The 15,702-nt window shown below is 41.0% G+C and overlaps 1 protein-coding gene across 1 annotated transcript in view; it reads left to right on the top strand.

Annotated features, from left to right (window-relative positions):
• LOC118937674 (jhy protein homolog) overlaps positions 1-15,702 on the top strand; it is a 37,167-nt gene that overhangs the window by 7,581 nt on the left and 13,884 nt on the right. The window contains exon 2 of the mRNA XM_036937618.1: positions 13,245-13,355. The gene's annotated coding sequence lies outside the window, so the exon portion shown is untranslated. The remainder of the gene's footprint in view (positions 1-13,244; positions 13,356-15,702) is intronic.

Raw genomic sequence — 15,702 nt, 5'->3', positions numbered from 1 at the left:
CTCTCTCTCTTAGTCTATATATAACAACAACCATAGTAGGCCTAGACAATACACATGCAACTACAATGTAATAGCTTTGTCAGGACCATTTTCATCTCCCATACCAAACATTAGTGTAGAGATCATGTCTTGAACCATGTTGTTAAAATTGGCATGATACTTAATAACCACATGTGTAAGTGCATGGAAAGTAATGAGGTTTGAGATCCAGAAGGGGGGAAATAATAGATTTCCTCTAAGACATTTTGCTGAATATCGATGTAACTCTTCAACAAATCTGTTTACCTTTTATCAGACACTCTTATCCAGAGCAACTTACGGTAGTGAGTGCATACATTTTCATATATTCATTTTTCCGTAGTGGTCCCACGTGGGAACCAAACAAACACACGTTGCAAGCACCATGGTCTACTGAGCTACATTCGACTATTAGTCTAATGTTCCAAATGTATTTGCAAAGCAGCACATACACCATTTAATTGTAAAATATTTTATTAGTCTCGTGATGCAGATACAATGAGGCAAAGACCACTCATGGTCTGACTAAGAGATTTAGTCAATCTGCCAAGTTCATACAAGTTCTATTATGTATTCTGACAGATTCTCAGCCACTGGAAATAGGCCAACGGTTAATGTGACCTGTCTAGATGCATGGTATCACTGGCATTAGGCATTAACATTGTTATCTTATCTTTTCCCAAACTAAACTTCAAGACATATTCAGTTTGGTCAGTAGGTGGCAGTAGTAGATCATGCAAAGTGGCACCTCAAATGTATTTCTTCTTCAACCCTTTGTGCATCTCAAAGGCTTGTGTAGCCTATAACGTTGGTGTATCTTTTTGCCCTTTGTAATGTATGAAGAAGCTGATCATATTTGGGTTTAGCTTAGCTAGATATGCAAAGTATTTATTACAATTTTGCCTGGAACATGTTATGTTGTACACTAAATCAGTGTTTCCCAAACCAGGTCCTTGTGTATCCCCAACAGTACACATTTCTATTGTAACCCTGGACAAGCACACCTGATTCAACTTGTCAACTAATCATCAAGCCCTCAATGAGGTGCGTTTGTCCAGGGCTACAACAAAAATTTGTATTGTAGAGGATACTCGAGGACCAGGGTTGGGAAGCACTGCACTAAATCATAATCAGAAGTGTCCAAAATACAAAAAGGCTACAGGGGATGTACAGGACATAATTTATTGATAATTATGTTACAACCAAATGTGATTGTTTTAAAATGAGCCAAGGAATTCCCTTGAATTAAAAAAAAACAAAAAAAAACATTACAACATTTTAATTAGGCCTAATCTGATTATTGCATTGGAAACTGACTATTTTTCAATTACACAAATTAATAAAAAATTAAGAAGATAATACAGTGCTTATGTAAATTTAGACAAGGAAAACTCCTTTCCCTCACTTACAAGCACAAAAAACGAATCTGTGTTCATTCTTCACTCAACAATGGTACAAGGCAGGTAATTGAGCCTTATTCACATATTGGAAAATGAATTGTGCTGTCAGCAGACGACTAGGCTAATTTTGGTGCTTTCCGAGTAACTGCCGTCGTAAGTCAAATTTGATTTCATTTTGTTGGAGGTTATCACAATAACCGGTCACTCTCCTGTCCATTAACTGGCTGAATTGTCAACACGCCAGAGACCTCCCCGATGCAGGAATCTGAAGAGAGGACCCCCACATCTGTTTCTCACTCTCCCCATCTACTCAAATTGTTTCCTCACTTGCCTCACAATAATAATTTCACCCTAAACAGTGACAGGCTATCCTCTCATTGTTGTTTCAGGGTAGATTGATGCCTGCCAAGTGATCCCCTTCACCATGTATGCCCACATTGTTTCAGTGAAAATGACCATGACAGATCCTCACAAAAGGGTCCATTTCAGATTGTCTGGCCTGAGAACAGTCCCTATTTCCCAGCGTCATAGTCTCACAATTGTCCGGCTCTGTCCTCAAAGCCGGGCTTCCCCTTTGACAGTGGGCATTTTACACCCATGTATAGCCTACTTGTCATTCAATCAAAAGCCTCCCCAATGTCCCCATTCAAGCACCTCTATTCATTAAGTGCAATATGCTTGTATGTTTACCTTGCAATTTCTTTAGAATTCTGATGAAGAAACACATCATCTCTTTTTACTTCCCACACAGTTCAGTTTTTAGTCTAAACTGTTTCATGAAAGCAACCGAGTACCTATTGTGCATGGTGGTAGTGGTTGTGTGGCTGGTCTGTATCTCGGCTGCCATATAATAGCCAATGGGTGTTGTTTTGTGCACGGTAAAGAAGGTGTCGCCCAGCTGTGTTGCATCCATAAAACATTCTCCAGCTTGTTGCAGTTGAGTCATTACTGAGCCATCCCTTACCCTTTTGGCCTCATTGAGTGAAGTGCCCTACACCTAGGAAGCCCCACGCAGGGGCATCATGAGATGAGGAGTATGATTCCCCTCATCTGCAAAGCAGCACAACAAAGAGGCACTCTGCTAATTATTTTAATGAGATCTTTTCATCACCGTTAGAAGGGGCACATTAGGTAGCAATTCCAGTCCATTTTATCAGCTGAAAATGTCCATTTGTGAACCATTCACCAGTAGTAGTCTTCAGACACTCCCTCATTAGTGGATAAGGAGGTGAAAATACGGAGATTAGGTAGAAATACAGGCAGATAATGTGCTGATGTCAAATTCAATTTGAAACAGCGGCTTGTCTGTTCAAAGTAGGACTCACTCGCATTGCTTAAGGACACCATCAGCATCATTGCGGTGTACAGTAACACCTCTTGTACTTCTGACCTTTCAAAGCTTGTTGTGTTCTAGTTTTCCCAAAATCTTTATTTCAGGGATGGTGGCCTACATGGTCCCAATACTTTTGAATTCAATGACAATAATAGGATCTTCCATTTCTATTTTATTTTAACATAGGCCAGCCTATTGTACCTTTGATGATGTTTTAATCAGTCACATTGAGCTTTGACATTATAGTGTTCTGATTGAGGTTGGTAACTAAAGAAAATTCAAATTCCTCTAGTTCTACTATTTATAGAAAGTATGTGGACACACAGCCATGCAATCTCCATAGACAAACATTGACAGTAGAATGGCCTTACTGAAGAGCTCAGTGACTTTCACCTTGACACTGTCACAGGATGCCACCTTTCCAACAAGTCAGTTCGTCAAATTTCTGCCCTGCTTCCCCAGTCAACTGTAAGTGCTGTTATTGTGAAGTAGAAACGTCTTGGAGCAACAACGGCTCAGCCAAAAAGTGGTAGGCCACACAAGCTCACAGAATGGGACCAGTGGGTGCTGAAGCACGTAGCACGTAAAAAAATCTCCTGTCCCTGGTTGCAACTGGGGCTGTGGCAGTCACTCAATTTTGTCAGCCGTTGATTGTCAAGCAAATAACTGTCAGTCTCATGGTAATTGACCGTTAATTAACATAAACGCATTTGGCATCTCCTGGTTTCCACACATAGCCTAAAAGCTATAATACCATTGGAACATCGACATTTTAAAAAGTCCAATAAATCCATGTACTATAGCTTACACCTTCACAATAAATCCATTATTTATTTTAGACAGTTCTAACGAAGCTTGATTTGAAGAAAATGTAGTCTATTTCAGAAGAAAAGAATAGCATACTCTGAGTTGTTCTTATGTTAGGTCCTGACGTGGCTAAGCCAAATGGCTGTGGCCTACACTAGTTAATTTACCAGACAAGATTTGCTTAGAATTCCATGGCATTATTTTATATTATTTTATAGTATGAAGAATACAAATTGAACAAAGCTGAATATAATATAAATATTTTCTCCAAACGATTTGAGGGAGTGCGCACATGCGGCTAACAAAGAAATAGCTACTCCTATATGCTTAATTTAGATATATTAATATAACTTTAATTGTTCTACAAACGTTGGGCTATATGTTTTGATTTTAAATACATTGGAAGACTGCATGATAAGACTAATGATGATTTGAAAAAAAGTCACTTGAAGTCACTTATTTTTTACGCAGGCTGTACACACTTCAATAGTCGAATTTCCCAGTGACATCCCCTTTGTGGCCGTAATGCAAACTAAAAAAATCCATGTCTTTTGTGGCTCGGAGTGCTGGGTTGTGCCTTTCTCTCTGAGTGCCCTTCTCTCTGAATCCAAAGCGCCTCTCACTCACATGGCTCTCCATCAGGTGATCAGGTCTTTCTCACAGGCTACAAGTGAAGACAGACACATCAGGGACGCAACTGCGCGTGTCCTTATAGATCCCAAATTAATTAAAAAAAAATGTTTTATGCAATGTGGCTGACGCAACAGATCAGAACGTTTAGCTTAAAATGTTGATAAACTATTAGGCTATTTCTTCACATTATAAGCACAGCAATGCACACATGGCAATAGGCTATAAGCGTGAATGTTCCATTAGAGGGAAAACACCATAATCAAAAGTGACTGCACTTGAAACTCACCACTGCTTATGTATACCAGTTAGGCTCTAAACCCCTTGTAAAGTGGATTAATGTCCTTCAATTTAAGAAGTTATTTGTCCACTTTAGTTGCGATACAAACCTTGTCAAAACATATAGGCCAATGGGCTAGGCTACATGAGGTGTGTGACTACGATTAGAAAAAGTCGCAAAAAAAGGCAGTTCCTTATGCTGGGCATCATTCACAAATTATAATCTAGAATTCACAAGTGATTGGCTAATATTGTCACCGAACAGACTATTCTTGATTTAATCTTGTCTTTACATATACTAAATAATATGTGTGAAATTTGTTTTGATTTAGAATGGACCATTATCATGCACCTGTCTAGAAACAGGGGCAGCGGGAAAAAATACATGTCATCTATGCACTTAAATAGCAAATGGAGGACATTTTTCCTGTGGTTCATTATCATGCCAGCCAGGTAGGCTATACTCCTGTTGTAAAGATAAGCAATGTACTTAATATTAGGAAAGTTGAGAAATAAATATAGTAAACCTAGTCTATAGAAATCTAATGGGATCCTCCTATTTTTAGTTGAGGTCATCACTCTGTTTTCTCACTCAATTGCATAGCCTATAGAAATGTTGCGCAACATGAGCTCATGGGCTCTCATGAAGTGTTTGATTAGATTTTCGATTACATTTGCATTGATGTCAGAGTGATTAGAGGGACAATAGAGTGCTGAGTACCAGGCAGTTAGCAAGTTTTGTAGGCTACTAACGACCATGAGCAGCATTTTCATGACTAAACGGTCACGTGGAATTTGACTGCCTTCATGACTCGTGACCTCCGGTGTAGTGGTAATACGGTCACCGCAACAGCCCTAGTTGCAACAGTCACTACCGAGTTCCAAACTGACACTGGAAGCAACGTCAGCAGAATAACTGTTCATTGGGAGCTTCATGAAATGGGTTTCCATGGCCGAGCAGCCACACACAAGTCTAAGATCACCATGCGCAATGCCAAGCGTCAAGTAGTGTAAAGCTTGCCGCCATTGGACTCTGGGGCAGTGGAAACGCGTTCTCTGGAGTGATGAATCACGCTTCACCATCTGGCAATCCAACGGAAGAATCTGGTTATGGCGGATGCCTGCCCCAATGCAGTGCCAACTGTAAAGTTTGGTGGAGGAAGAATAATGGTCTGTGGCTGTTTTTCATGGTTCGTTCTAGGCCCCTTACTTCCAGTGAAGGGATATCTTAACGCTACAGCATACAATAACATTCTAGACGATTCTGTGCTTCCAACTTTGTGGCAACAGTTTGCAAAAGGCCCTTTCCTGTTTCACCATGACAATGTCCCCGTGCACAAAGTGAGGTCCATACACAAATGGTTTGTCGAGATCGGTGACATCATTGAATGCAACAGAGTGACACTGGGGATCAACTCAGCTAGAAGGAGGTGAAATCAGATAGCTCAAATCAGTTAGATTTATTTGGTGAGGTAAGCTTTTCATTACAAGGTTTCTGAATTGGTGGTTTGGTAAGCAGTTATTCTAGGTTGAAGAGAAATAAGACCACATGTGGGCTCTCCTGCTGTTCACTCACTCCCTTCACTCCCTTGCTCCATTATGTTTGCCTCTCTCTCCTTGAATAGGTTGCAGTTATAAAATCTGTCACTAGGAGCTGCACAAACATAGTGATAAATTCACGTCCTTTCACCTAATCTCTACTAAACCCACTCACTACCTGATGTGTGTGTAGTGTAAATCAACAGGATGTTTAATTCTTTGTTCTGTACTAAATGGGCTGAGAGGGATTAACCAACAGACATTTACATGTGAAATGTACATTTTTTTCCTCAAAGATATACACATGGCGAATGGAAAAAGAAAGTCTCCCATGTCTTTCATTTTACAAGCTTCCAGTTCCAATTAGATGTAGCAGCAGAAAATGGCGTTGTCCTCAAAGGGAGTTTTTGTTTTTGCACAAGACATGATTATTTACAAAATAAATACCACTTACACAAGAATAGACAATTATTTAAATTTCTTTAATAAAATGACAATTTCAATAAATCACACAATCTCACCAGTATAGTGAAAAACAAGTCATATTCTACTCATAGACCTACAGAATGAAGAGATTCTACTGTTGAAAATTAGTGAGAAAATGTTAGTTATAAATCCCCACTGTTCACTGTAACCTATTACATGCCATTACGGACTTAGGCTATTTGCTATTGGATAATGATCATTTCCAATGGTTAGGATAGTTCACACTCTCACTGGATTAGTGAAGGCCATGTCCCATACCACTCATACACTAAGGCATTTTGTATTGTGGAAATTAACATTTGGGCTAGTCGTTTTGAAATTCTTGTTGTAAGGTGCTGTGTCTCTGTATAGGGCAATGGCGAAAGTGTGGTATAGATATTGGGGTGGACAAACAATAGACATGGATAAAAAATTGCAGTTTTATAGCTCATCTCGTACTATTCTTCACATTTTGCTATAAAGATCAAAGATAATTCTGCCGTTTTAAAGCACATTTCTTACCACTCTACACATTTTGCCATGAGGCTGAGAGAAAATATTGCACTTTTAAAGTAACTATCCAGTGAATATCTCACTTTTAAAAGTACATATTCTGTTAACTCATACACAGATAATGTTGCTGACTCATCCTATACTCGCATTTGTGGCCAAAGCATAAATTGTATAAAAAAACACTTAAAAAACACTAAGGAGGATGAGCTGGCCAATCAGCGGTCTAGTCGCATTAATATTTTTAATGACCGGTATACACCCACACCATTCTGTTGTTGGGGTACGCCCATTCCAACACAGGAAGCTGCTTTTTAACATACTTAATTAAAAACTTTTGGAAGGAAAAATATTTCACTCATATTGTAATTAATTATAAGTCATATTTAATAGTACTCTGGAAACACTGGGTTTAAAGGTTGACTTTGGGCAAAAATTCTAAAATAACGGCTTTAAACTGTATAACTGATCGATGCACCATAATAGCAGGTCATTTTAATGCTTAGACACAAAATAAAATATGAATACGATATTTGGCTACAGAAGTGCCATTCTTATCAATCTCTACAGCTTCCGTCCAAAAACAAATCCTGTGAAATTACATATTTGTATTTATTAAGGATCCCCATTAGCTGCTGGCAAGGTAGTTACATCCAATAAAAAATATTACATTTCATAACACTTTTCACAACACATTAAGTGTGTGCCGTCAGGCCACTAATCTACCACCACACTACTCATATTTTTTATTTATTGTAAAACATTTAAAAAATATTTTTTTAGATCAAACTATACTAAATATAATCACATCACCAAATAACTGATTAAAACACACTATTTTGCAATGAAGGTCTACAGTAGCCTCAACAGCACTCTGTAGGGTGGCACCATGGTGTAGCCGGAGGATATCTAGCTTCCATCCTCTGGGTACATTGACTTCAATACAGAACCTAGGAGGCTCATAGTTCTCATCCCTTTCCATAAACCTACACAGTAATTATGACAACTTCCGGAGGACGTCCTCCAGCCTATCAGAGCTCTTGCAGCATGAACTGACATGTTGTCCACCCAATCAATAGATCAGAGAATTAATCTAGTACTGAAAGCATAAGCAACAGCTAGCTAGCACTGCAGTGCATGGAATGTGGTGAGTAGTTGACTCAAAAAGAGAGAAAGACAATAGTTGAACAGTTTTGAACAAATACATTTCTCCCAAAATGAAGGAGAAGCAAGAGAGAAATAGAGGGAGCAAGAGATTGTCATTTTTTTCCAGTTTTACTTACTTATCTAGCAAATGCCATTGGCTAGTGTAGCCTACAGAAACACCCTGCTCAAACAGAGTGATGCTACGTTAGCTAGCTTACTATGACTTTCCAACACAACACAGGAACTCTTCCAAGTCAAGGTAAGCTTTTGGTAGTACTAATTTATTGCCAGCGGGGCCGGTGTAACTGCTTACTGACTGTACATTAACGTTACTGCATGATTGTAGCAGATGTACTAATGCGTTAGTTCGATTATCTATGCTGACTATGGCGTGACTTTAGCTAAAACGGTGACAACTATGTAGGCTGTGTGTAGTGGTTTGGCTTGGAAAGTTGTTTCACCTGGTCACATACAGCTGATGTGTTGTGCATTGAAGTCCTGCTATGAGAGTGAACGTGGCAGTTATGACAGTCAACTCTGTTTACGCGTGATCAGGGGTGTATTCATTCCGCCGATTCTGTTGAAAAACTTTTCTTTTAAAGAAAGCAAACAGAACAAAACGGGGATAAACATACCTGCATGTGTACAATATAAACTATTGTTTGCAACTGTTGGACTAATGATTACACCCAACATCAGCTAGATGCAGGCAAGAGTCTAGTGTGCAAGGCGGTATAGAATGTCACTGTCTGCCACCTCAAATTATTTTCTCGCCCTGTGTGCACCTACTTTGTAAACTTTAATTCATAGACTAGTTTGTAGCAACCTCATAATGAGTATAGGGGAAATTAGAGTATTATGTAGTAGCCTAAACCTAGCAGCCTAAATCGCTGTCACATTGAACTGGGTGAATGGAATATGAATGAATGAGAGTCATCCAATATGCTGTAATAGAAATAAGACCACTGACCGCCACTGGTGTACGTGTGTAGAGTGCATGTGTCATCATGTTTATGTGTATACATGTGTCTGTGCCTGTGTGTGTGTGTGTGTGTCTCTTCACAGTCCCCGTTGTTCAATAAGGTGTATTTTTATCATTTAAAAAAAAATCTGATTCAACTGCTTGCATCAGTTACTTGATGTGGAATAGAGTTCCACGTAGCCATGGCTCTATGTAACACCGTGTGCCTCCCATAGCCTGCTCTGGACTTGGGGATTGTGAAGAGTCCTCTGGTGGCATGTCTTGTGGGGTACCCTGTGGCAATTTCGCCTATGGAATAGGGGATGGGAGGGGGTTGTCTTGGTCTTGGGTCAATGTCTATTTTATTTAAATGTTATTGCACCGTAGTACACTGGTATTTGATACCTATGAGGATACCTGTTATGTGTTTTTTAATTCCATAGTACTGACTTTAAATGCTGCCCGGCGTCTCTGGAGAGAAGTCATTTACATGTGCTAGGTCTGTAAACGTATACTTTCCTGCTTAAAAAAATATATATATATTACGCCGAGTTTGGCATTTATGACGCAGACGGAGGCTTTGACATTGACCACTTATATTCCATTAGAAGGATTGCAGAGTAGACTGCATCTCACTGAAATATATAATATATTCAATTCTTTTTTGTCACTGGTTTTTAAATTGTTATGAGAATAGCAGAGACTCGTTCAGGCAACAACAACAATTGGCTGTTGAAGATAAAGGCTAAACAGTGTCTTAACATTACATGATCCAACACCTTAGTATTCACACTCTCCTGATGTGAAGATTGTCGGATTCTTTGGAAATAGCCTCTAAACGTATCCATTGCGTTCCTGAATATTAAACGTTGCCATTATCAATAGTCAGCTTCAAATTTCGATTATCTTTTGAATCCTCTCAATGGCAAATATGAGCAAAATTATAGACTGCCTTTCCTTAAACCAGAATATTTGAACACATCTCCCGAGTTTATCCTCATATCTTTTTAAATAAAAGAAAGCAAAAGGCAAAAACTTTTATCTAACCAGACTCACGCCCGTCCATTTCTATCATCCAAAACATGAATATGTAATTTCGGCTCACATGGAAACAAGAATATGCAGCAGCGGTCTCTGACCCAGTCTGGAAAATTAATTTGGCAGGAGCAATGCTGTTTTCAATTGCCATCCACTCTGAGAAGGGAAAGGGAGCCATGTCTGGCTATGTAGTGCCTATTATGAGTTGATCTGTACAACAGTAGCTATTAAGAACATCAGAGAGGCATGGTTACCAATAGCCTCTTAGATATCCCCCTGCACCTGGCACAGGGGCATAATTGGCTGAGGAGGGTAACCTGCTCCCTCTGTGCTGGGGTATATGCTTCTCTGGTTGCTATATCTCCGAACCCTTTTTCCCCATCTACCATCTATCCATCTGAGCCCCTAGGCCTGTCACAATGTCTTGTATCATCCAGATTAGCATAGTCAAGAGCCGTTAGCATTGTACAGCAAAAGGCCTTCTCCCTCCCCAAAACTGTCTGTTTTGCCAGTCTCCTCTGACTTAGCTTGTTAGTTTCAAATTGCTACTACTGACTACACAACATATTTTTCTCAAGGGCTGACATTGTGGATAAAAGTTTTGGTCAACCATTTGCATGTAGTGTAGACTAAATCCTATTTTAGTACATTCAAGAATGATCCAGCTTGTGGGTGTTACCGCCTCCTTGATGAAACTCAGCACCATGAAATGAAGCAGTCCAACATTCTTAGAACATTTGTAGAAGGATTTGTTGTTGTATAATTTGTATAAGGATAGCCATTCGGCGAAGATGGAGTTGCACTCTTCAAACAGCCAAAAGAGCAGAACAAACACAAGTCACAATTACCAGGCCTACTCATTCTGTTCTGATATCATTTAAGGTTTGGATACTTCTGCTGCACATTTTGCGCTTCCTTCTCTTTGTCCACAATGTCCTTCAAAAGAAGCCAATTCCCTAGCCAAATCGCATCAGTTTCACCACCATCATTATCCAAGCCCAGCTAAGCATGCTCCTTGGGCTCTCTTTAAAAGGCCCAATTTGGTATTTGACCGACGAGACCATTCGAAACCAACTTGCGATAATTAGCAGTGTTATTAAATGTACACAATCTTGTAATGCGCCAACTTTCTAGCCGGCGAGTGGCAGGAGCAACGATGGGCTCCAGCAGTGGCCCCCTTTGATAAAGACAGAAGTAGCAGCAGCAATCTTCAGCTATTGCACTCAGCCCGCCGAGTCCCTCGCCTGTCTCTCAGGCCCTCACTTCAAAGCCATGGGACATAATGTACAATCTCTTAATAGCTTTAGACCAAAGCCTCCCGGGGGCTCTCTGCCACTATATACCCTACCTCAGTGTAAACACCTAATCAAGATTGCCTGGGCCTGGCCACAATAGCAAGCAAATAGCAATCCAAGATCCGCAGCCCTTTGAAGTCTTCATTGCAAAAGCTGATATTTCCTGGGCGGCTCGAGGTAAAATGGCATGCCGCGATTGCCTGGACTTTGTTGTGGCCCATCTCGCCGAGAGGAGGACAATTACGACCCCAATTTAGCAGAATAGATATTACACAGCTTACGATGCTCAAAATGCAATTTGGCTTAGATCATTTGGCTCCAATTGATTGGGACTTTTATAATGGGTGACAAAAGGCAGTGGCAGGGGGCACGGGCAGAGGTTGTGGCCTGTCTTGCCATGGGAGAGCTGGGGAGAGAGAGGTGGGTGGGTGGGTGGGTGGGTGGATGGATGGTGTATGTGGTGGAATCATTGACACCTGTTACTGATCTATACACAAAACAAATGCTGCTCCAACAGTGTCACACCTGGACACTGTTAGGATCACCTTGAGTTTGACGTGCCAAATGACCAACAACTAACTTAGTTACAAAACCAATCTTTAAATATCAGCATTAAAAGAGACATGTTTTTCAAATATTTGCCATTGAAATGATACAATATAGGCCTAGTTTCCCCTCGTTTCACATTGAGAAGTTAGGCTACTACTCATAAAATGTATTTCTACTGATTTCTTTTGGTTCACCTAGATTATTAGCTGGCAGCCATTTTAGCACCAGTTTCTGTTAGAGGACCGGCCAAAACGTCACATGTATCCTGCACCAAATCCCACCATGATAGTAATACAAAAATGTCCCTCTTCAGACCAAAATAGAATATCATTCAGTTACTTTCATTTGCAACACCAGTTCTGCTTTTTCGCCGCTTAGCTATCATCTGTGTGCCTTCTTGCCCAGATAGGGAGGACACGGCATCGTGTTATCAGCCCAGCTCCCCGCATACCTGGCCTTTCAGCAGATAGACAGAACAGTTTGACGCCACACTTATTGATGGATATATTACAACTCCATCCACTCACTCTCTCTGACCTTCGCCTATTCACTCTCCCAGAATTAGTGGCATTCAACAAGGAACTCCTCAGTCTGTCAATACCATCGATCCTCTCAGATTGTCCTTGGGATGCCAAGGGAGGCCTCCAAGTTAACTAAATGATTTTCATTACGGCATTAGCTGAAGACATTCTCTCTCAAAAACGGTGCATTATAGGACAACATGAAGGAGAATGGATATAATGTGAGGGTTTGTGGAAGCTTAGGCCGAAACGTGAGGGAATTGATTGTTGTGCAGACTACTAAAAAAAATATATATATATATAGGTTAGGCCTATGCTACAGATTTGACAGAGTAGAGTGGGTTTGGTGGCTAGCGAAGCATCAATACTATGTTTTTGCCCAGTATTCTTGTAACACATTTTAAGCATGCAGTTTAGTGCCTCAAAATGCATTCTCTCAAAATAGTATTTGTCTTTGGAGTGTTTTTGTCATTATTTGGAGAAAATAAGGAATATATTGGGCGGTTTTGAGTATTATGCACCTGACTGGACTGTCATTGATTAACTCGCAGTTTATCGTGCCTTGAAATGTTTACCTCCAATTTGCTTTGCTCTTACGCAAACCATGTATTCATACAGTGTTACACAGCACAGACCAAAATGTTCCCATCTAGATACCTGATGTCTTTCAATATGTCCCATGAGGGGCTCTTTAATTTTGAATGACACTTTTTGCCCCACTCTCCTTAATCTTTTCTCCATTTCTATCCAAAGATTTCAGATACTACTGAGGAGATTACCATTGGTGGGAGCCAGGAGAAGGAAAGCCAAGAGGACAATTCAGACCCAGAGCTGAGGTGGCTCCAAAAAACCCAGCAACTCAAGGTGGGACCCTCTCCACTCCTTTTCACATTATGATCCCATTGATTTTCTCTCCTGTGTGTGTTTTTGGTGGGGGTTGCTTACGAAAACACCCTCATTGCCTTATAACGCATAACTTCCAGCATGGGGCTTTCTGCTCAAGATGAAAATGTCTGCACAGTGGGTGTACTACTGTCACCTGGGATTTTCATTTTACCCCCACGACAGACCCAATCTTCGTCTGATAGAGTTGTCGAGGCACAATAGGGCCTTCGCCCGAAAACACTCCTGAAACGGAGCCTCTACAGGCGGGAAAAAGCGAGGGGAATGGAGAAGCATCATTATTTTGAGCACTTGAGCGGTCACCCTAATGCCGCCTTGGCAGAGGAGAGGAGTGTAAATATTTTCCCATTAGAATGAGGGAAAGCTGGTGTTTGCTAAATCAGAGGCATTAGATGCTGAGGCACACAGCCTCGGAGCCCGGCAGAATAATTTGTGAGGGCCATGCTCAGAGGAGCTCCGACATTACATGAAAGGCCCTCTCTGTACATGGCCACGACAATAGCCACAAAGCATCAGTTACATAAGGAAAGAGGGGTATTTTTTCTGCATTTTGGGTGGAATCATCCATCCATCGTCCCACTGATACGTTGAGTTACGGAACAGATGATACCCCTCTTATGTTGTTCACAATTTGAAAATGTGATGGTTTAAAATAATAATTTTAAGTGCATTTTTTGTTTTTCTCAATCATGGGAAGCACATGATGAGGTTGTATTTTTCAAAATAATAATTTTAAGTACTTTTTGTTTTTTCTCCATCATGTGAAGTACATTGAGGTTGTTTATCAATTAAAGAAAGTGTCCAGTACATTGGAATCCTCCTGGTTCTTGAAATATTTGGTTATTATTACCATATTTTCCTTGGTCAGATAGGGTCCTTCTTAGATGCATTTCAGACTGTAAGACTCATTGATCAAGCGTTATTTCCATTTCCATTTCATTGATATTGACCTAACCCTGAACTAGTACTTTGTTTTTTCATTATTGTCGATGTTGAGCTGATCATATCGCTGTTAGCCTATTGGTTACTGTGATGTTATTCCACATGTGTTCTGTTTTTTTACAACCCCTACTCACAGGTTACTCAGATCTCCTAAGACAATAAAGCTCAGTGGACAGTCAATCCCATACTCAGGTGGGCAAAGCCAGACAGAGAGACTGCTACCTGAGCCCCCCCACTGACATCCCTAGACCCATAGCCAGGATCCAGGCTCACTCCCACTCCTACTCCCACCCCAACTCTTACTCTCACCACTAACCACAGCATTAACCCCGCCTCCAAGCACAGTGGCACAGACTTTCCAGTCTAGCATACTGGAGACTGGCCACACATGTGCCAACGCATATCCTTAAGACAGCCCCCCACCGTTCACCTCAACATCAACCTCAACACCTCTCCCTTTCCTGCAACAGTCACCAGGACGTGGTAATTACCATAACCTCACCCTGTAGCGGTCCTGGGCCCCAATGGAAGCCCCAGTCTACAGATGGATACAGGCCTAATGCTAACGTACCGCTTAGGAACGCCATCCTCGTCAAACCTGACTCCCACCCACCCAAGCACTCACTCCTTCCACCATGACGGTTGGGCACAGCTCGCTTTGGTTCCACAGGCTGATGTGTCTCCACCAAGCCCAGGTTGGGGCTCTCGCTGCAAGTAGGACTTCCAAGGGATGCACCTTTCTCCCAAGGCAGCAGAGAACCACTGCACCTCTGGCACCAAGAGAACGCCCCATGGCACAGTGAAAACCGCATTGTCATGCAGTATGATGATGAGGATGGTCACACGTCTACTTGCACCTCCTAGACGCAATGCTCCTCCGGCTCCTACACAGTGCTGCCCTCTATAGGTAAAACAATGATGGGAGCTGGGCAGTGACAGAACCGCAAAGAGATTTACCTCCATGCAGAGAAGCAGCTCTGAGGGCGACCTAGCACAGATGAGTAGAGAGAAACAATTGAAATGAGAGAGTCACTTACAAGGTGTGTGTGTGTTAATCTGTAATTGCCACACTAACTAGCCAGGCTATTGTTACATTTCTCAATATGGTTACTGGGCTAATTACAGTACACAACAGCCATTTGCCTAATCTCAAAGGGCATAATCAGTCACACAAGTCACACAAACAATGTGCTTTGACGATAGATGATATCCTCACATTCTCCTTTACAAACGGAACTACTAAAGGAGGGGCCCTTTAGTGGCAACGAATGCAAAACAGCAGGTTAATTGTCTAATTCCTGTAAGATGCACTTAAACCTTTTACTGCAGTGGAATAAATCAGGGACACGTAATGTTCTTGTAGTGT

This window comes from Oncorhynchus mykiss, chromosome 12 (genome assembly GCF_013265735.2).
Source record: "Oncorhynchus mykiss isolate Arlee chromosome 12, USDA_OmykA_1.1, whole genome shotgun sequence".
Classification (NCBI taxonomy): domain Eukaryota; kingdom Metazoa; phylum Chordata; class Actinopteri; order Salmoniformes; family Salmonidae; genus Oncorhynchus; species Oncorhynchus mykiss.
Note: the sequence above shows the minus strand (reverse complement) of the source record. Positions and strands in the feature narration are given on the sequence as shown.